The following is a 23,547-nucleotide window of genomic DNA, read 5'->3' as shown; positions in this document are numbered from 1 at the left end:
AAAATATTTAAGATAATTACAAATGGGAGAGAGGAAAGGAATTTATGGGGAGATAAGATTTATACACTTCACTCAAACTGGTAAAATGTAGTCATTAGTAGAATGTGATAACTCATGTATGTATAAGTATGCAACCTAGGGCAACCGTTAAAACTCTGTAGAAAGAGATATACTCAAAAAATACTTTAGGGTCAGAGATAGACAGGGTTAGAGATGCTACTGGTATCTAGTGTTACATTCCAGAGTTGTGAACCATTCTACAACACACAGTACAGTCCCTCACAACAAATAATTTTATCAATAGTGCTGAGGTTGAAAAACCCTGGCTTACATGGTCACCAGTGCTGATATTATCATTCTTTTTAATAACATTTTTTTAAGTTTGTATTTATGTTTCCCTTTACCTGCTTTCTATGTAGCCAGTGATAATTTGTTTTCCATAACCATCATTGATTCATCATTCTTTTAATCTTGCCAATCTTGTAGTTTGAAAAATGAAAACTTAGTTTATTTTGTACTTCTTCAGAAGAATGGAGTTCTCTTTACTTTAGGTATTATTTGAATATTTTATAATGAACATGTATTATTTTTATAATTTTTTGGAAAAGCTATTAAAGATTTTTAAAAAATACTACAAATAATTCAAAATGAGATTCTAAAATATGTTCAAGTAACCCACAGGAAGAAGTAACCCACAGCCAGAAGAAACAGAAAAAACAAGCCACAGAAAACAAAAATTAAAATGGCAAACATAAGCCTTAACATATCATTATATACACTAAATGGAAGTGGTCTAATTATACCAATTGAAAGGCAAAGATTGACAGAGTAGATTCAAACATATAATGCAGCCATGAAACTCACTTCAAATACCATATAGGTAGGTTGAAATTAAAAGAATAAAGATATAAATACTATAAAGACATCAATTACAAGAAATCAGGAATGGGTATATTATTAACAGACAAAATAGTCCTTAGAGGGAAAAAAAATTACCTTGGACAGAAAAATTTTAGATAATGGTAAAAGAGTCAGTTTACCAAGAACATAGAAATCCTAATTTGTATGCATAAACCAACAGCTACAAAATATGTGAAGTAAAAACTAATACAATTACATTTGGAGAGTGCTCACTTCAGCAGTAGCACATATACTAAAAATGGAATGATATAGAGATTAGCATGGCCCCTGCACGAGGAAGACACACAATTACAGTTGGAGACTTCAACACCCCTGTATAAACAACCGATAAAACATCTAGGCAATCAACAAGAATATATAAGAACTTAACATCATCAACCAACAGGATCTAACATTTATATAACTTTCCATCCAATAACAGCAGAATACACATTCTTTTAAGGTGTCCACAGCACAAAGATGTCACTGAAAGTGAAGAAGGAAGCCCCTGCCCCACCCAAAGTTAAAGCCAAGGTTTCGAAGGCCAAGAAAGCAGTGTTGAAAGTTATCTGGAATCACAAAAATAAGAAAAGAAGAAGGAGGAGGAGAAGGAAGAGGAAGAAGAGGATATTCACACATCACTCAATTTCTAGTGGCTCAAGCCTCTATGGCTCTAAAAGCAGCCAATATATCCTTAGAAGAATGCCCCCAGAAGAAACAAGTTTGTCTATTATGCCATTGTCAGCATGCCCCTGAGCACAGAGTCAGCCATGAAGAAGATAGAAAACAATAGCACACTGTTCATTGTAGATGTCAGGGCCAGTAAGCACCAAATCGAACAGGCTGCAAAGAAGCTCTACGACATTGAGGTGGCCAAGGTCAACATCCTGATCAGGCCTGATAAAGAGAAGAAGGCATGTGTTCAACTGGCCTCTGACTATGACACTTTGGATATTGCCAACAATATTGGGATCATCTAAACTGAGTCTAGCTGGGTAATTGTAAATGTAAACATTTTACTACACACATAAAAAATAACAAGTATCTATGGAACAGTGAATAAGATAGTTCATATTCAGGACCATAAAACAAATCTCAACAGAATGAAAATAATGGAAATTGGAATGTGTTCTCTGATTACAAAAGAATCAAACTAGAAACAAGTAACAGAAAGATAACAGAAAATATCCAAGCATTTGAAAACAAAAAAGCATGCTACTAAATAATCCATAGATCAAAGAGGGACTCTGAAAGAAAATAAGAAATACATTGAATTGGATGAAAATGTAAATATAGCATATCAAAATTTGTGAGATGCTGCTAAACCAGTGCTGAAAGGGAATTTTTTACCATTAAATACTTACATTTAAAAAAAGGAAAAATCTCAAATCAGTCACCTAATATTAAGAAACTTCATAAAGGAGCACAAAGTAAGCCCAAAGGAAGCAAAAGGAAAGAAAAAACAACAACAAAATTGAGAACAGAAAGCAACATAGAAAATCCATAAAACAAAGTGCTGATTCTTTGAAAAGAGCAATAAAAGTGACAAGTCTCTAGCTAGACTGACAAACGACAACAGAGGGAAGGCACAAATTACTACTATCAGAAATGAAACATGGGCGATCACTGCAGACCCTGCAAACATCAAAAGGATAATAAGGAAATGGCATGAACAACTCTACCAAATTTGATGAATTAGATGAAATGGAGCAATTTTCCAAAAAGCACAAGGTAGCACAACTCACCCAATTTGAGTAGCCCTATAATAACCACTTAGAAGTTTGTAACTTTAAAATTACAAACAAAGTAATCTCCAGGCTCACATAAATTCTACCAAACATGAATTCTAGGTGAAGTTTATCAAACATTTTAAAAAGAACACCAAATTTGTAAAATCTTTTCCAAAAAATAGAAAGGAGAACAATTCTGAGCTTATTTTATGAGGGCAGTATCATCCTGGTACCAAAATCAGACAGATAGTCCAAAAAAAGAAAACTGCAAATAGTTTTCATGACTATAGGCATTAAATTACTTACCAAAGTATTATCAAATGGAATTGGGCAACATACAAAAATAATTACATATCATGAATGACGAGGAATGCAAAGCTGGATCCATATCTGAAAATCAATCTATGTAAACCACCATATTAATGGTCTAGAGAAGAAAAGTAAAATGATCATTATCAATTGGTGCAGAAAAAGCACCTGAAAAAATTTATCACTCAAGCATGGTATCAGCAAAGATGGTGAAGAGAGGAATTTCAAAAAATCTGCCCTTCCATAAAAGCAATAAAAACTTGGCAAAAGCAACTTTTCCAGAATTCTGGAAACTAACTAAAAGTTTACAGTGACAAGGAGAGTGTAATCGAAAACCAAAAGCAGAGAAAACAAACAAAAATCAAGCCAAATCTCAGTGAGAAAAGAAGCTTTGTGGAATTTTAACAGAACTTGGTTCCATCCCCCCATCCCAAGCCCAGTGGTAGACTTGAAAATAACCCCACCTTCCTGGTACTGGGGTGGAGGGGAGCAAAACAGATCTCATTTACAAAGAATTGTAATTAATTGCTTTGACTCATCTGGTAGATCCTTGGAAGATCAGCTCACAAGGTTTTCCTTTAACTTCCCTACCTCAAAACTCAGCCTGCTTCTGAACATAGAGTTACTATATGAACATAGAGTTCCTATATATCCTGGATATATACCCAACCGAAGTGAAAACGTATGTTCACATAAAAACTTATACATGATTGTTCATAACAGTACTATTCCTAGTAGCCAAAAAGTGGAAACAACTCAAATGTCCATCAGCTGGTGAGTGAATACACAAACCTTGGTATAGCCATACAATGGAAAATTATTGTCATGAAAAGGAATGAAGGATTGACACATGCTACAACATGAATGAAATTGAAAAGTTTATAATAAGTGAAAGAAGCCAGACACAAAGGTCACATATTGTATGAATCCATTTCTATGAAACACCCGTAATAGATAAATCTATACAGACAAAAAGCAGATCAGTGGTTGCCAAGGGCTGAGGGGAAGGGGGATTGGAAAGTGACTGCTTAATGTGTATGGATTTCTATTTAAGGTATTAAGAGTGTTTTGCAATTGGCTGGTGGGGATAGTTACATAGCATTGTGAATATATGAAAAAACACTGAATTGTACACTTTAAAATGGTTTAAGTAATTAATATCCTTTGTTATGTGCATTTTATCTTAATAAAAATATTTCAAAAAAGTTCAACACAGGGTGCCTGGGAGGCTCAGTGGGTTAAGCCGCTGCCTTTAGCTCAGGTCATGATCTCAGGGTCCTGGGATGGAGTCCCGCATCAGGCTCTCTGCTCAGCAGGGAGCCTGCTTCCTCCTCTCTCTCTCTCTCTGCCTGCCTCTCTGCCTACTTGTGATCCCTCTCTGTCCAATAAATAAATAAAATCTTTAAAAAAAAAAGTTCAACACATTCATGATAAAAATGCTCAGAAAATTAGGGATAGAGAGTAGCTTCCTCAATCTGACAAAGAATGCCTTCAAAAATTGTATAATGGACATGAAAAACAATGATTTCCTCTTAAGATCCAGAACAAGGTAAAGATGTCTGCTATTTTTGCTTTTATTCAGTATAATACTGTAATCCTAACCAAAACAATCAGGTAATAAAAACCCGATTCAGATCAAGAAGGAAGAAATCAAAGCATCCCTGTGGTCTACATAGAAAATGACAAAAATTCTGCAAAAAACTCCTAGAACTAATATGTCAATTTAGGAAGGTCATAAAATACAAGATCAACATATAAAAATCAGTAGTATTTCTATGTATTACCAATGAACACATGGACACCAAAATGAAAAACATAATACCATTACAACCACTCAAAAAAAATACTTAGGTATAAGTGTAACAAAACATGTACTATACTTTTATGTTAAAATCTACAAAACACCAATGACAGAAATAAAATATTTGCATAGATGGAGAGACATAGCAAATCCATGGATTAGAAAACTCAGTATAATAAAGGCTTCCTTTCTTCCCAAATTGATATACAGTTTTCATGTAATTCTTATTAATATCCCAGTAAGACTTTTTGTAAATATAAACAAAATTTTCTAAAATGTATTTGGAAAAGTCATTGAACTAGAACAGCTAAAAGAATTTTGAAATAGAATTAGGAAATAGAGAATTGGAAAGGAGCACTCCAACCAATTATTATTATATAGCTACAGTAATCAGGACAGTGTAATATGGACAGAGGAATGTACACAATAAATCAATGAAACAGAATAGAGAACCCAGAAGTAGAACAGAGAAATAAGACACAGTGAATTTTTGATGATGTACAAAAGCAATTCGATGGAGGAAAGATAATCTTATTAATAAATGGTGTTGGGGCGCCTGGGTGGCTCAGTGGGTTAAGCCTCTGCCTTCGGCTCAGGTCATGATCTCAGGGTCCTGGGATCGAGTCCCACATCGGGCTCTCTGCTCAGCAGTGAGCCTGCCTCCCTCTCTCTCTCTCTGCCTGCCTCTCCATCTATTTGTGATTTCTCTCTGTCAAATAAATAAATAAAATCTTAAAAATAAAATAAAATAAATAAATGGTGTTAAACAATTGGATATCCATAGATAATCAATCAACCCATAAAATGAACCTCGACATAAACTTCATACATTATATAGAAATTAACTCAAAAATCAATTATATATTTAAATGCAAAAGACAAAACTATAAAACTTAGAGGAAAACATGGGGGAAAATCTTTGGGTCTAAGGCTAGGCAAACATGGAACCAAAAGCAAGTTCATTAAAAGAAAAAAGATTAAAAAATTTTTTTTAATAAAAAATAAATAAAAGAAGAAAGCCATTAAATTGGACTTCATCAGAATTTAAAACTCGGCAACATACTCTGTTAAAAAAACGGAAAAATGAGCTATATACCTGGAGAAAATATTTATGAAACGTATAAACAATGGACTTGTATCTAGAATATATATAGAATTCTCATAATTAATGGTAAACAGCAAACAATCTACTTAGGAAATAGAGAAAAGAAATGAAGTGATATTTCACCAGAGGATGTACAGATGACAAATAAGAACATAAAAAGATGTTCAACATCACTAGCCATAAGACAAGCACTGCTATTAGAAAAGCTAAAATATAAACAAAGAAACAAAGACAATATCAAATTCTGGCAAGGGTGTGGACAACCTGGGTCTCTGAACATTGCTAGTGAGAATGTAAAATGTTACAGCTATTTTGGAAAAAAAAAAAACCAAACAACTAAACACATACTTTCCATATCATTCAGCAAAAGCACTCCTGGGAATTTATCTCAGAGAAAGGAGAACTTATGTCTACACAAAAATGTGTACACAAAGGGCACCTGGGTGACTCAGTCCATTAAGTGGCTGATTCTTGATTTCCACTCAAGGTCATGATCTCGGGGTCCTGGGATTGAGCCCTGTGTCAGGCTTTGTGATCGGGGGGGGGGGTCTGCTTGAGGAGTCTCTCCCTTCCTCTCCCTCTGGCCCTCCCCACCCTTAAAATAAATAAATAAACCTTTTTAAAAAATGTGTACACAAATGTTCATAGTAGCTTTCCTTGCAATAGTCAAAACTGGAATCAACTAAAACATCCTTTAATAGATAAATTGTTAAACAAAACAAAACACCTCCAGAACTGTGGTACATTGATACCATGGAATATCCCTTAGCCATTAAAAGAACAATACACACAACAATTTGAATGGGTCTCAAGGGCATTATGCCAAGTGAAAAAGGTCAGTCTTGAAAGTGACATACTGTATGAGTCATTTATATAACATTCTCAAAATGATAAAATGATAGAAATAGTGGACAGACCAGGAGTTAGGTGGCTTGGAGGGAAGTGAGTAGTATAACCATAAAAGACTAGCAGGCAAGATACACTTTAAAGTATAAGACATTGGTGAAAGAAATAGAAGAAACAAGTAAATAGAAAGATATTCTGTACTCATGGATTGGAAGACTTAATATTGTTAAAATTTTATACTACCCAAAGCAATCTACAGATTCAATACAACCCCTACCAAACTTCCAATGGAATTTTCACACAGATAGAATAAACAATACTAAAATTTGTATAGAACCACAAAAAACCCTGAATAGCCAAAGCAATCTTGAGAAAGAACAAGCCAGAGGCATCACACTTCCTGATTTCAAATTGTATTACAAAGCTATCATAATCAAAATACCATGGTATTGACATAAAAACGGATACATGGATTAACAAAATAGAATGGAGCCCAGAAACAAACTCATGCATATGTGGCCAATTAATTTACAACAAAGGAGGCAAGAATGTACAATAGCAAAAGGACAGTCTCTTCAATAAGTGGTGTTAGGAAAACTGGACATTCACATGCAAAAGAATGAAACTAGACCTCTATCTTACACCATACAGAAAAATTAATTTAAACTAGATTAAAGATTTGAATGGAAGATCTGAAACCACAAAAGCAGAAGAACACATAGGCAGTAACCTCCTTGACACTGATCTTGGCAATGATTTTTTAAAACTTGACACAAAAAGAAAAGACAACAAAGAAATATAAACAAGAGGGGACTATATCAAACTAAAAAGCTTCTGCACAGCAAAGCAAACCATCAAGAAAATTAAAAGGCAACCTGCTGAATGGGAGAAAATATTTGCAAATCATATAACTGATAAGGGGTTAATATGCAAAATACATGAAGAACTGAGACAACTCAATAGCAAAATTCAAAATAATTTGATTAAAAAATGGGCAGAGGGGGCACCTGGGTAGCTCAGTTGATTAAGTGACTGCCTTTGGCTCAGGTCATGATCCTGGAGTCCCGGGATTGAGTCCTACATCGGGCCCCCTGCCCAGCAGGGATTCTGCTTCTCCCACTGACCTCTCTCCTCTCATGCTCTCTCTCTCTCATTCTCTCTCTCTCTCTCTCAAATAAATAAATAAAATCTTTAAAAAATGGGCAAGAGGATCTGAAGAGATATTTTTCTAAAGAAGACACAGAGATGGCCAATACAGCATCACTAATCATCAGGGAAATGCAAACCAAAAGCACAATGACACTCACTTTGTACCTGTCAGAATGACTATTATCAAAAAGATAAGAAATACCAAGTGTTGGTGAGGATGTGGAGAAAATGCAACTTTTGTATGCTGTTGGTGGAAATGTAAATAGGTGCAGCCACTGTGGAAAATAGTATGGAAGTTTCTCAAAAAACTAAAAATAGTTCTACCATATGAGCTAACAATTCCACTTCTGGGTATTTATTCAAAGAAAATGAGAACACTAATTCAAAAAGATGTATACACCCCCCCCACATTCATTGCAGAATTATTTACAATAACCAGGATATGGAAACAACCTAAGTGTCCACTGATTGGTGAATGGATAAAGAAACTGTGGTATATATTATACAGTTTCTTTATCCATTCACCAATACACACACACACACCCACACACACACATATACATACATATATATACACACAAGCACATACACACACACACATATACGTTACATATATATACATACAAACACAATGGAATATGATATAGCCATAAAAAAGAACAAAATATTGCCATTTGCAACAACCTGGATGGACCTTAAGGGCATTATGCTAAGTGAAATAAGTCAGGCAGAGAAACACAAATAACATATAATGTCACTGGTAAGTGGAATCTAAAAACAAAAACAGAAAAACCCCAAGCTCATAGATACATACAATAGATTAGTGGTCGCCAGAAGCGTGGACATTGGGGGATAGAGAAAATGGGTGAAGGGGAGCAGTTATAAAATAAATAACTCATAGGCATGTAAAGTACAGCATGGCAACTAGAGTTAATAACACTGTACTGTATATTTAAAAGTTGCTAAGAGAGTAAATCTTACAAGTTCTCACCACAAGTAAAAAAAATCTATATAACTATATATGGTGACAGATGTTAACTAGACTTATTGTAGTGATCATCTTGAAATATATTCAATTGTTGAGTCATTATGATGCACGTGTGAAACTAATATAATGTATATCAATTACACATCAAAAAAATCAAAACAAAACAAACAAAGCAAATAAATGAAAAAGACTAGGAGGTGGGAATCTGAGTAGTGACGGAATAGTTCTGTATCTTGACTGATGGTGGTTACATAAATCAATACATGTGATCAAATGGCATAAAACTACACACATACACTGTAGCAATGAAAGTTTCCTGATTTTGATATTATACTGTGGTTACCAAATATGTAATCACTGGGAAAAATTGTGTAAAGTGTACAGAGGACCCCTCTGTGCTATTTTTACAACTTCCTGTGAATCTATAATGTGACCAAATGTATGTGACCAAATCACTAAACGTTAAATACTGAGATTCTACCCCACTCCTCTCTTAAGTCTTCCTCTCCAGTTGAATCACAAAACTCTGACAGTCAAACCTTTACCCTCCAATTAGATGATCCTCCTCTAATTCCCTCTGGGGAATTCAGCAAATCTATGAAGAAAGACTTAAAGATACTGACCTTAAGGATTACCCCACCAAATGATGTACTCAGATCACTCAGTGGTAAAGCTCAAAGTCAACAAGTTCCATTCTTGGGGTCAGAGATTTCAATCAACTTTTTAATCCTAGACTCTTAATCATGAGCAGTCAAACAAGGTCTAACAAACATCAAAGGAAAACCGCTAATGTGGAAGATAGAGTCCAAAACAAACAGACCAGTGAACACACAAAGGGATGGAAGCAACCTGAAGGAAATATAATCTATTCAAGGAAAAGAAAATTTTAAAAATAATATTATTAATATATTAAAAGAGACTGGAAAAGATATTGGATCTCTGAAACAAGAATCTAATTCTATTGCTAAAATAGAAAACAAAAATAGCTCTCGGAAAGTAAAAACATGGTAAGATGGTAGCAGAAATGAAACACTCAGTAGTGGCATTGAAGGACAGAAAAGGAATAATAATGATCAGGAAAGAAATGTAAGAAAAAGAAAGGACCAGACCAAGAAGTATGACATCTGGAAAATATGAGTTACAGAAAGAAAGAATATTGAAAGCAGGGATGAGAAAATCATCACTGAAAGAATTAAAGAAAAAAATTTCCAAACTCAAGGACATGAATTGTCAGATAAAAAAGCCTAGTTAAGGGGTGCCTGGGTGGCTCAGTGGGTTAAAGCCTCTGCCTTCGGCTCAGGTCATGATCTCAGGGTCCTGGGATGGAGCCCTTCATCGGGCTCTCAGCTCAGCAGGGAGCCTGCTTCCTCCTCTCTCTCTGCCTGCCTCTCTGCCTACTTGTGATCTCTGTCTGTCAAATGAATAAATAAAATCTTAAAAAAATAAAAAGCCTAGTTAAAACAAAGCACCACTGAACAAAATAGACCTACCTCAAGGTAACTTTAGAACAATGAGAACTAATGGAAGATTCTAGAACAGGAAAAAATGTATAGGTTTTATACAAAGGATCAGATATCAGAATGGCTTTATCCTTAGCAGAACAAAATCAAGAAAACAATGGAATGATGTTTCAAAATTCTGAAAGAAAATTATTTCCAATCTAAAATTATGTACTTGACTAAACTCCTATTTTAGTGTAGATAAACAAAGGTATTTGTAGATATGCAAGGTCTCAGAATACTTATTCTCCAAGCTCAGTTTCCCAAGAAGCTACTGGAGGAAGTGCTCACCAAAATTAGATGACCAAATCAAGGCAAAAGAAGTTATGAGACACAGGAAACAGATCCATCATGGAAAACACAAAGACAATTCGCAGGTAGACAGTGAAGGGATATCATGGGATCACAACTGTGCATCATCAGACATAAGCAACCAGCCCAAATTAGAACAGGTGATGCACATAATAGAAATGTTGAGGGATGCCACTACCAAGATGCCCACTGCCTTTGCCCCATCTTTCTAACCTGAGAACAGGATTTGTGAGTGAACCTGACCAAGAATTTTCTTTGTGTTTGGCTAGTCTGGACCAGAATTTATGAATTTCTGGCTCTCCACTCTGTGCTTTGTTGCCTGGGTTGACTGAGGACACACACTTCACCCACAGGAATGCTCTGCTTTGACCCTCTCCTGGGAATGAGCACTATTGCCTTGCAGAACATGCAGACATTTTTTTTCATGTGGCTATTTCTTATATAGACTTTCTAGGAAATTCTGAGAGCTACTTACTATCTGGCTTCAATTCAGTGAGCACTTTTTAATATTTATTTATATTTATACTGGTAATAATATGCCACTGGCTTATTGCCTTCTAGAGATCAAACAATACAGGAGAAGATCTTAGGGAAAATAGAGAATGAGTGGTGTGTTAGTTTTCTGTGGCTACAGTAACAAACAATCTGGGTAGTTTCTTTTTTTTTTTTAAGATTTTATTTATTTATTTGACAGACAGAGATCACAAGTAAGCAGAGAGGCAGGCAGAGAGAAGGGAGAGGGAAAAGCAGGCTCCCCACTGAGCAGAGAGCCTGATGCGGGGCTCGATCCCAGGACCCTGAAGGCAGAGGCTTTAACCCACAGAGCCACCCAGGCATCCCCAAACTGGGTGGTTTCTAACAACAGAAATTTATCCTCTGAAATTCAGAAGTCTGAAATCTAGGTCTCAGGAGGACCGTACTCCCTCTGGAGGCTCAAGGGGACAATCCATTCCTTATCTCTTCCAACATCTGGTGGCTATAGGTATTCTTTTGGCTTAGGCCACACGACTCCACTCTGTCCTTGTGGACACTTTCCTTCTTCCTCTTCTCTTTTGCCTTTTTGTGTGTCTCTTATAAGGATACTTCACTTCACACTGGAATTAGGGCCCACTTAGATAATCCAGGATATCTCCTTATCTCAAATCCTTAATTATATCTGCAAGACTCCTTTTCTGAATAAGATCACATTCATAGGTACTAGGGATTAAAAGATGGACATATTATTTTTGCAAGGGGGGGCGTGTGGGAAGACAACCTTCGACCCACACTACAAGTCATTAGCAAATCTCTCAATTCAGTTCTTCTCAAATTATGGTAGGATACAGATCACTTCTAAAATAAAGCCATTTTCAAAGAAAACAGGACAAAACAAATAATTTATAATAGATTTTGGGTGTGTGCGGAATTTGACAAAGTGATTTAAAATTTTTATGGTAGAGCTGAGTCAAGAATAGCTCAGATATCCCTGAAAAAGAATGACAATGTTGAGGGAAAGCTGCTCTAAGTCTTATAAATTTATAATAATTAAGGTACTATGATATTAGCTCAGAGATGGACAAAAGAGCCAACAGAACACAGTAACACAATCAAGAGCCAGTAACACACTAAAATATACAGAGACACTTGATATATGACAGAGGCATCACTGCAAACTAAGTTATTTACATGAAAAAAAATAAATGTTTACCTTATACCAAAAAAATAGCTTCCAGATTCATACAGGAATTAAATATGAGCAGCAAAATTTTAATATAGTTAGAAAACACAAGAGAAGGGGTGCCTGGGGGGCTCAGTTGGTTGAGCATCTGCCTTCAGCTCAGGTCATGAGCCTGGAGTCCTGGGATTGAGCTCCACATTGGGTTGTCTGGTAAGCAGAGCTTCTCCCTCTGCCCCCACTCCTGCTCATGCTCTCTCTCTCAAATAAATAAATAAAATCTTAAAAAAAAACCCACAAGAGAATATCTAATGATTTTAGGAATCCAAATATCCATCAATAGTAAGAGTTAAATAAATAATCACATACAATATAGTGTTTGTGGATACCATGATCCACTTCTAAGACTCTCTTCAAGGAAGGGCTGGTGGCCCCAGCTGCCAGAGGTGCTGTCAGCTGTTGACCTTCACCTGTCAAACCCTTCAGGGACTGCCTCAGTTTCAGAGAACTGCCAGGTACAAGGTCACCTTTCTTTTTTTTTTTTTAAAGATTTTATTTATTTATTTGACAGACAGAGATCACAAGTAGGCAGAGAGGCAGGCAGAGAGAGAGGAGGAACCAGGCTCCCTGCTGAGCAGAGAGCCCGATGCGGGACTCGATCCCAGGACCCTGAGATCATGACCTGAGCCGAAGGCAGCGGCTTAACCCACTGAGCCACCCAGGCGCCCCCAAGGTCACCTTTCTTACTGGGATGCCCACATCCAATGACTGGCCAACCCAACTCGGGACAGCCATGAATGTTCTGAAGGGCCATTCTGGTTTCATTTCATTTGCTCATGATACTGTGAGACAGGAATTTGCTTTGGGCTTAGCTGGCCATTTTGGCTCCACATCGTATCTGCTGGGGTTATTAGCTGCATTTGGTTGCTAACTAGGCAGAACTAGAAGATCCAATAAGGCTTCCTTCATGCACGTGCCTGGCACCCAAATGCTTCCTTGAGTGGACTCTGTCTTACCACTTGATTACTTAGGACATCCCCACAGCACAGTGCTGCTCTTGCAGCAATCTGATTTCTTACGTGGTGGCTGGCTTCTAAGAGGGAGCATTCCAAATACTGAAGGCAGAAAGTATAGATCTCTGAATTCCTAACCTTGTTAGTCAACTGCCATCACTTCTGGTACATTCTGTGAGTCAAAATAACTCAGAGGGCCAGCCCAGATCCAGTGGGAGGGGAAAAAGACTCCTCTTGCTGATGAGGACATGATGAGACCAGAAGGCAAAAGAGCCTGTGGGATGGGAAAGATTTTTGTGGCCATCTTTGGAAACACAATTTATCATAGCCATCAGGTACAGTCAAGCAAGTCATCCACTGTACATCTCCAGAGTTACCATTTGCCTGGACCTCAAAGCAAATAGATCCTTTACAGTTGTGTAGTACACAGCCAGGATAATTTGTCCCCATTGCCCTGGACTCCCATACATATAATGCTGATCACAAAAAGCAAGTCACAGATAAATATACACAATATTACACCATTTGCATGAAGTTTAAAATGTCAAACTGAAGAATGTGTTATTTAGTGCTACGTAAAAACATAGTAAGCCTGTAAAGACAAACAAGGATATGACAAGCACAAAATTTAGAAAAGAGCTGAAGGATATAGTTTCTCTTAAAAAAAAGATTTTATTTATTTATTTGAGAGAGAGAATAAGAGAGAGAGAGAAAGAGTATGAGAGCGGAGAGGGTGAGAGAGAGAAGCAGACTCCCCACTGAGCAGGGAGCCCAATGTGGGACTTGATCCTGGGACTCCGGGATCATGACCTGAGCTGAAGGCAGATGCTTAACCAACTGAGCCACCCAGGCAAGCAGCATGTGGTTTCTAAGATCAAAAAGGAATATAGACACTTGAGTGGTCTTGGTAATAGTCTATTGCTTCAGCTAGTTGGTAGATACATGGGTGTTTGTTACTTATCTTACGTTCTTTTTTTTTTTTTAAGATTTTGTTTATTTATTTGACAGATAGAGACCACAAGTAGACAGAGAGGCAGGCAGAGACAGAGGAGGAAGCAGGCTCTCCGCCAAGCAGAGAACCCGATGTGGGGCTAGATCCCAGGACCCTGGGATCACGACCCGAGCAGAAGGCAGAGGCTTTAACCCACTGAGCCACCCAGGCGCCCCTCTTACGTTCTTTTGTATGTACAAAATAATCCTTACTCAATTAAGAAAGAAAACAAGCAAATAACATAAAATAGAAGAAATAAATAAAGATTAATTCAGGATAGGAGTAGCCTCTGGAATAATGGAAAAGGATCTGTCAGGAGAAGGATATACAGGGGATCTAGTAGTATTTATTAAGTTACCTTGGCATATACTTGTCACATTGTCCTTTATACTTTACGAATTGATTGCATATTTTCTTTTGTTTGTGGCTGTCAGAAGATGTAGACCTTAGAATCAGCAATGAGTAGAATGGTGCCCTAACAAGAATTATTCCTATCTGAGTGTACTTTGGAGAGTATAAAAGAGAGACAAAGTCTAAACTTCTCATTCTAGAAAGTCCTTAGATAAGCTTGTAAATGAAGAAGAAAGAAATATTCAGCTTCTCATTCCATGTTACAAGATAACGTTACATTCTAACCCAAGAATACTAAATATAATAGAAGTTTAGGGGCGCCTAGCTGGCACAGTGGTTTGGGTGCCCAACCCTTGATTTTGGCTCAGATTGTGGTCTTGGGGTTGTGGTGTCTAGCCATGTGTCATCTGGCTCTGTGCTCAGCTCAAAGTCTCCTTGGGATGCTCTCTGTCCCTCCCCAGCCCTCTCCCTCTAAAATAAATAAATACATCTTTAAAAATAATAATAGGGGCACCTGGGTGGCTCAGTGGGTTAAAGCCTCTGCCTTCGACTCAGGTCATGATCTCAGGGTCCTGGGATCGAGCCCGCATGGGGCTCTCGGCTCAGCAGGGAGCCTGCTTACTCCTCTCTCTCTGCCTGCCTCTCTGACTACTTGTGATCTCTCTGTCTCTGTCAAGTAAATAAATAAAATCTTAAAAATAATAATAACAATAAAAGTTGAGATGGGGGCGCCTGGGTGGCTCAGTTGGTTGGGCGTCTGCCTTTGGCTTGGGTCATGATCCTGGAGTCTTGGGATCAAGCCCTGCATCCATCAGGCTCCCTGCTCAGTGGGGATTCCACTTCTCTCTCTCCTCCCTGCTCTGCTCTCTCACTCTCTCTCTAAAATAATAATAATAAAAGTTGATATGGAGATCAAGCCCTAAAATTGTGGAAGATACATATTTCAGTACTGAATATAGCCTGAAATGGCTGCAGATCTCATCATATCATACTTCTGTGAAAAAAAAAATTGAGGTGGAAGAGACTACTGTTCAAGGACCACTCCAGTGAGTTTGATCATGGTTAAGTACAGAAGACACTCAAGGCAAATGAAAGGGAGACAACTTCTATGCTTAGAATCTTTCATTGTAATTGTAACAGCAGTATTGGAAGAGCTTATTTTATAACTCTTTAGCTTCCTAAATTTCTACCCAACATTTTCAGGAGTCACTCAGAAGCTAAGATGACATAAATAATTCAATGTTTGTAATGTATTCTCTCTTTTCTGAGAATCAGAATGGTGCTCTAAAGAGATAGTTTTTAAGAAAACCAGACCACACATATGAAACCGCTTAGGTCATTTGTTGTGAGAGTAAATGAGAAATCAAGCAATCTATATTTCAACAAAGAAAACTTCTCTGAGCAGGAAGACAAGGACTTTAAAAGACATGGTGTCAAGATGGAATCTCATACCTCGATTCTTCATGAAAACCTTAGCTCTGTTTTCCACGGACTCGTCCACGGATGTAGAGGACTACATTGTTTGAGTTATAGGCAGAGAATTTTTCCCGGATCCCTTCAAACACAGAGGCAAAGGCAGGAGAACGCTTCTAATTTTTAAAATTATTTATTTAATTAAAATTCTTTATTAAATTCAATTTAGTTAACATATAGTGTATTATTAGTGTCAGGGGTAGAGTTTCGCGATTCATCAGTTGCACATAACACCCAGTGCTCATCACATCACGTGCCCTCCTTAAGGCCCATCCCCCAGTTACCCATCCTCCCACCCACTTCACCTCCAGCATCCCTCAGTTCGTTCCCCATAGTTAAAAGTCTCTTATTTTTTTCTTTAAAGATTTTATTTATTTGACAGAGAGAGGCACAGCGAGAGAGGGAACAGAAGCAGTGGGAGTGGGAGAGGGAGAGGGAGAAGCAGGGTTCCCGCCAAGCAAGAAACCCGATGTGGGGCTCGATCCCAGGACCCTGCGATCATGACCTGAGCCAAAGGCAGATGCTTAGCAACTGAGCCACCCAGGTGCCCCTAAAATTCTCTTATGATTTGCCTCCCTGTCTGTATCTTTTTTTATTTGTCCTTCCCTTCCCCTATGTTCATTTTTAAAGCCATCTTGAGTAAACAGTGTTTGAAGTGTTTTCCTCCCACTTTTGCCTTCTTCTAGAAACAGCTCTCTCCTTTTTAGAGAAACTGCTCCTTCTTCCATGCCATCCAAATGCTCCCATTGGGACAACAAGCCATACTTGTGACCATGTGACCCCATGACCTCATAGCCTCCATGCCCCTTTACACTGGAGCTTGGGAAAGAGTAGCAGTCCCTCTCAGAGAGCAAACCTGGTCCAAACAGCCATCATATCTCACTTGGATTATTGCAATAGGCAACTGGTCTCCCTCCTTCTGCCTTTGCCTCTCTACGGCTCATTCTCAATACAAGACAGAGCCGAATGCAAATCAGATAATGCCATTCCTCCCTGCAAACCCCTGTGGTGGTTTCCTGTCTCAGACTCTGTGAAAGTCAAAGTGTTTACTATGACCCACAAAGCTCCATGTAATCTGCCTTACCACCCTGGCCTCCTCGCCTACTAGTTTCCCCCTGCTCGCTCCAATGCGGTCTCAGTGGTCTTGCTAATGTTCTTTGCACCTGCCAGCCCACACCTACCTTGTGTTCTTTGCACCTGCAGTTCGCTGTCAGTTGTTACTTGCATGGCTCGCCCTTTCTCTTCCTTCAGATCTTTGCCCCCAATGTGATCTCCTTAGTAAGGCCTTGCCTGACTTTTTTTTTTTTTAAAGATTTTATTTATTTATTTGACAGAGAGCAAGAGGGAGAGCACAAGCAGGGGGAGGAGCAGCAGAGAGAGAGGGAGAAGCAGGCTCCCCGCTGAGCAGGGAGCCAGATGTGGGACTCGATCCCATGACCCCAGGATCATGACCTGAGCCGAACTGCCTGACTTTTTAAATCACAACACTCACCCCCACCCCCATCCCAGCACTCCTGAGCCCCCTTCTATGGTTGAACTTTTTCATCCATAGTGTTTATTATTTTCTCACATACTATAAACTCTTCCCTTTTACTTTTGTATACCGCCTGAATTTCCTCCCCCAGAATATAAAAAGGATTTTTTTTCTTGTTTTTCTTTCCCTGCTCTTCCGGCATCTGGAACAATGGCTGGCAATGTAATAGGTGCTCCATAAATACTTGTTTTGTGACTTGGGTGAATGAAACGTGGGAAGATGAGAACTGGCAGCTGTGTCATCTGTGGTTCAGTCTAGTGGGAAAGGCTGTCTGAAAGAGGAAAGCTGACATAGAGAAACCAGCACTCTCTACCCTAGTGGGGCAATAGCCCCTGTCCTTGTTCCTCCCAGAAGCCAGCGCCATCTCCGCCTTTCCCAGAGTATTCTACATGAGCCACTATATCTCCCATTTTGCCTAAGGTGGTTCCAGGTGAGTTTCCATCATTTTTCAACCACAAGAGTTGTAACATGTGAGCACTCTTTGCATGGACACCTATGGGGCACATTTTCATTTGCCGACACGTGAAATCTCTATGTTTACCAACCTTGTGCAAAAGCGGGATACAGGCAGGGTGGGCAGCCTCTCGCCTCCTGCTGCATCCCATCCCGTCCTTCACCGATCCAGCTCTGTAGCTACCCCCACCCCCAAACATGGGGCCTCCAGTCACTCACGTGTATTTGCCTGTGTTGTCCCACCTCCTCTTTCTACCACAATACCACTAATCCTACCCTCCCTGCCAGAAATTGATAACAGAGAATGAGGAAATCAAGTATATTGTGACACATTAAGAACATCTTCATGACCTACCAGAGTGTCCCAACCTGCTAGTTGCGAAATACCAGGCCAGAAAAAAGAATAGTATATGCTGCTTGTTTTGCAAGACAGCCAGCCAGTCAGGTGAAAAGGGACTCAGAAGATTTAAAAGACCCGTTTATTGCAAGCTTATTTATTTTTTATTTTATTTTAGATTTTATGTATTTTAGAGAGAGTGAGTGCACAAGTAGGGTGAGGGGCAGAGGGAGAAGCAGGCTCCCTGATGAATAGGGGACCCAATGGGGGGCTTGATCCCAGGACCCTGGGATCATGACCTGAGCTGAAGGCAGACACTTAACTGACTGAGCCACCCAGGTGCCCCGTTCTGCAATTAATTTTAAAAGATGAGTGGACGTTATCCCAACAAAGGAGGGGAAGGACATTCTAAGAAGAAAGGCAGCATGAGCAAAGGCATGGAGCGCTTTAGTGCTGCTGGAGTACAGGTCTCATTGAGATCCCATAAATAGACATTCTGGACTCCCTTGTGTGATAAATTTATGAATAACGGGATACAGCAGAGAAATTCTTGGTTCCAAAAACAAACTAGAATATTTTGCCCAGAAGTGGCATTCAGTTCAATAACATTTATTAAGCTCTTTGTGCTAAGCACTGTGTGAATGCAAAAATAAAACATATTCCAGTCCTTACCAAGCATATTGGCAGATGAGACAAGCGCACAAATGACTGGCATAATTAACAAAGATGCAAGATATAATAACGGGAAGAAGAAAGGAAAGTGTTGGCAGGATCTTGAACTTGGACACCTCTTATGCATCATTTGTGCATTTTATCTGTGTTATGTCACTTAATGCTCATATTACTTCTACAAAGTAGCCTATTTCCCTTATTTTATGGATAAGAAAAACTGAGTAGTCCATGGTCACCTGACTAGTAAGGGGAGGAGTACCAATCTGCTAGACTCCAAATTCTGAACTCTTCCCTTACAACCTGCCAGCCCCCATAGCCCCAGTAACAGAAGCATGAAAAGAATATTGCTGATGGAGTGTTTGAGGGGAGAGCAAGGACTTCTGGGCTCAAGAATCAGGGATAAATTTATGGAGTGGGTGATTTTAAGGGAGGCTGTGAACTATAGGTAGAGTTTTAACCAGCAGAAGATCATAGGGAAGGTGTTCTGGGTGGAGGAAATAGCATGGTCAAGGGTCCCAAGGCATGGGAAGGGCCCAAGGACCTACAGGGCGTGTTTTATGTCAGTATCCCCCAGGAAGCAGACTCTGAGCTAGAGTTTAGCATTTCAAAAATGTATTATAGAGTCATTGAGATCAACCCCTATGGGGGAGCCAGGAAAGTAGGATTAGGCAAAGGAGGGTGTTGGGCTATAGTACAGTCATTAAAAAGGTCTTAGCCAATTACATGAATTGTTCAGAAGCTGGAATGACATTTCAGAGTTGCCTTGAGACAAGGGGACAGGTCTTTATAGACACCTCCTCCCAAATTTGTACCAGTCATTGGATGTAGGCTGTCCCTGGGAAAGGAATGTGAATCTTGTGTGAGGTGGTCCTCTCCATCCAAGAGCAATCCACAGAGAGGTACTCATATGAAAGCCAGCATCTACCAACACTCCCAGCACTTGGGGGAGTGAGTAACTTGGTCCTGAAAGGAAAATTCTGGGTGAAGTTCACTACAAGATGTGTGCCCTGGGCAGCAAGCAGGTTGATCTGGCAAGACATGAGCCTGCAGGACTAAGGAAAGGATGAAACTGGAAAACTGAGAGGGAGTGGACCTTGAAAGTCAGACGTCACATTTTGTAAAGAAGGAAAATGGGTTGCTGCATTTGGCATGAGGCAAGGTCATGGCTAGAAGTTGCACCTGTCATAATGCACAGGACATCTGAGGGTGGACAGAACCAAGAGGAAAACCAATGCATTTTTCCACAGTCAACGCAGAAGGTGAAGACGGGAGAAATGAACAGATGGCAGTCATGATAGGAAGGAAGGGATGGAGGGGGCAGAAGATTTGAAGACACACAGATATTGCATGTTAAGCATTTTCTACAAAAGGCCTCTGAGACTCAAAAAGAGAGAATACTACGGTATAACTGTTCCATGGAGTTTTACCCTGATTTTTAATGTAAAATCTATGTAGACAGGGATTTTTGTTGCTTTCCCAGCATCTAGAACAATGCCTGGCAAATAAGACATATTTGTATCAGTCAGCTTTGGGTATGATCATTCTGAGTCACAAAGATCCCCAAATCCCAATGGCTTACAGCAACAAATGTTTTGTTTATTGCTTATCATTCTATAGTCACCTGTAACAACTCTGTTCCTGGCTGTGGGTTGCGTTCAGGTCTGCTCCATGTGTCTTCCTCTACCAGGGACCAGGCTGAAGGACATGGGGGACATGGTATTCTTTCAGCAGGAGCCCAAGAAGGCTAACAGAACTTGCAGTGCTTCTAAAAGCTTCTGATAGGATAGGGCGCACTGTCACTTCCGCCAACCACATTCCATTGACCTATGCAAGTCATAGGATCAAACTCCACATCAATGGAATAGGGAAATATACTGGAAATATACTCCTCCCCTGAGAAGCTGGGGAAAGGAGAGGGAATTGTTGTTGCTGAACAACAATAAAATCCACAGTAGGGGCGCCTGGGTGGCTCAGTCAATTAAGCATCTGCCTTCAGCTCAAGTCATGATGTCAGGGTCCTGGGATCAAGCTCCACATTGGGCTCCCTGCTCAGTGGGGACCCTCCTTCTCCCTCTCCCTCTGTGCTATCTCTCTCTCTCTCAAATAAATAAGTAAAGTATTTTATTTATTTATTTTTAAAGGTTTTATTTATTTATTTTTAAATTTGTTTTTTATTTTCAGCATAACAGTATTCATTATTTTTGCACCACACCCAGTACTCCATGCAATCCATGCCCTTTATTTGACAGAGAGAGACACATCAAGAGAGGGAACATAAGCAGGGAGAGCAACGGAGGGAGAGGGAGTAGCAGACTCCCCACTGAGCAGGGAGCTCAATGTGGGGCTCAATCCCAGGACACTGGTATTATAACCTAAGTCAAAGGCAGATGCTTAACAACTGAGCCACTCAGGTGCCCCAAATAAAATATTTTAAAAGAATTAGAAAATAAAGTCCACAGTAGTGCTCAATAGATATTTGTTGAACGATAGTGTGAATAAATCTACATGTACTGGTACAAAGAGATCCATAACATCCCCATTAAGTGGAAAAGGCAAGTCGCAAAGCAATATATACACTATGATCCAATTTATAAACATATACACCAAAAATAAAACCATATACTAAATGACCTGTGCACATATTTTTTCATAAATACATACAGAAGTAGCTGAAAGTAGAGACACTAAACAGTTAACTTCTGGAAAGGGGAGTAAGATTGGGTATGAATAAAAGGGAACATTTGCTTTTATATCATTTGAACTTTTTCTCTTGACAAGAAAGTTCTTTTTAAAAAATACATTGTAAAAAAGAAGAAGGAAGGTAGGTCCATGTCCATTGTGAAGCTCCTCACACAGTCTGGATTGGAAAAATGTCAAATGAGCAATTTGGAGGAAGGAAGTTAATGTCACAGTAAGAGTGACAAATTAATAATAAAATGTGCCCTAACTCTTATAATTGTTCAGTTACTGCTCTGACATTTAAAAAACATTACAACCTTTATGGTAAGTGCCTTTATCTGGCTTATGAAATGATTATGAAATTAGTTTGACAGTATCCTGCACTTAGATTGTGTAAAAAAGAACATTTACTTAACCCATGCCATGTACATAGCAGATACTTGGCATTTGTTGTACTTAACAAACAAAATCCCTAGCAAATCTATTAATAGTTTAATATTTGCAATTCCCATAGGAATATCAAGTCTTCTTAATGAAGAGACATCGTCTCTAAATGTCATTCTTTATCTGAAGATGCTGCAGGAAGCCATATTGTCAAATAAATCGGACACTTGATTTTTTCCACCACTGGCTCTAGAACTTCACACCTCCCCAGGGTAGTCATGGATATAAACTTTCTGAAAGACTGAACCACTTTGTTAAGTACCATTTTAGAACATCTTACCAGGGCTGTCACAGATTCTCATAGCTAATACCTAAGCAACCACACCAAGGATTGTGAAGTTTGGTGGCTGGGGTCTTGGGGAAAAGCAGGCAAGTCCATCAGCCCCCACACCCTCACTGAATGCCAGCACGATGCATACAGGATCTTAGATCTTAGATAAGGGAAATAGCATTTCAAAGAACATGAACTCCACTCTATTCTCAAGAGAAAACAGCAAGTATGTGATTTAAAGATTTGGTATTTTCAGCTCATCTTTAAGGTGGTTCTTCACTTGCTGCTAGTCATTACTGTTTAGGATGCGATGATTTTCAAATTGGCAGGTTCAGAAATTCAAACATGTGAAATTATCTGAAGTTGAGCTCACTAATTGGACTGACTCGTGATAATCAGATTTGCAGGAGGTTCACTTACAATTGAGTCCGTGAGTTTATTTATTTGTACTACCTCCCAAACACCTCCCAGAGTATGGGTTTCACCTGCTGTATGTACTCCCTTCCCAGAGAAGAAGGGCTACCTTAAGTCCAAATGATTAGCTGGCAGACACTAGAGTCAAGAGTAGGGAATTGGGTGATTTTTAAAAAAAAAAAATGTTATTGATTTGTGGTACGAGGATAACTTCAGGGCTAATGAAAATATCTGTCTGGCTGATTTTACACCTGGGTTGGTCCAGCAGGGCAAGCCTCTTCCTTGATGGTGCCAGGGGACCTGAAAAACTATTCTCATCGACTCCTTGTTAAGTGTTTAGTTCTCGCGTGAGCCCATGGCTATTAGGGGTGTCCTCAGTTGCCAATTGGTCTTGATTTACAATTACATTAGCGAAGATGGACTTTTTCAACTGAACATATTAAAAAGTTAAAACTCAAACTAGATTAAGCAAAAAATGTTCAATGATTTACTCATCCCTGTAACAAATATGGTTGCCAAAGGGATAAAATGGGCTGATTGTCCAGGCCCGGGTTTCTCAACCACCCCTAGGATGAATCCGATCTCCAGAAAATCACAAGGATGGAGGGAAGATAGAGTTTCT

General features: G+C 39.0%; 1 non-coding gene across 1 annotated transcript; it reads left to right on the top strand.

Annotated features, from left to right (window-relative positions):
- The first annotated feature begins 1,126 nt into the window (after positions 1-1,126).
- LOC122897833 lies at positions 1,127-1,235 on the top strand. Its single transcript, XR_006382666.1, has one exon. It is a non-coding gene; the product is annotated as a U6 spliceosomal RNA (small nuclear RNA).
- Positions 1,236-23,547: the final 22,312 nt, after the last annotated feature.

The sequence above is a fragment of the Neovison vison genome, chromosome X (assembly GCF_020171115.1).
Source record: "Neovison vison isolate M4711 chromosome X, ASM_NN_V1, whole genome shotgun sequence".
Taxonomy (NCBI): domain Eukaryota; kingdom Metazoa; phylum Chordata; class Mammalia; order Carnivora; family Mustelidae; genus Neogale; species Neogale vison.
The sequence above is the reverse complement of the archived record's forward strand: the minus strand, read 5'-3'. Positions and strand labels throughout refer to the sequence as shown.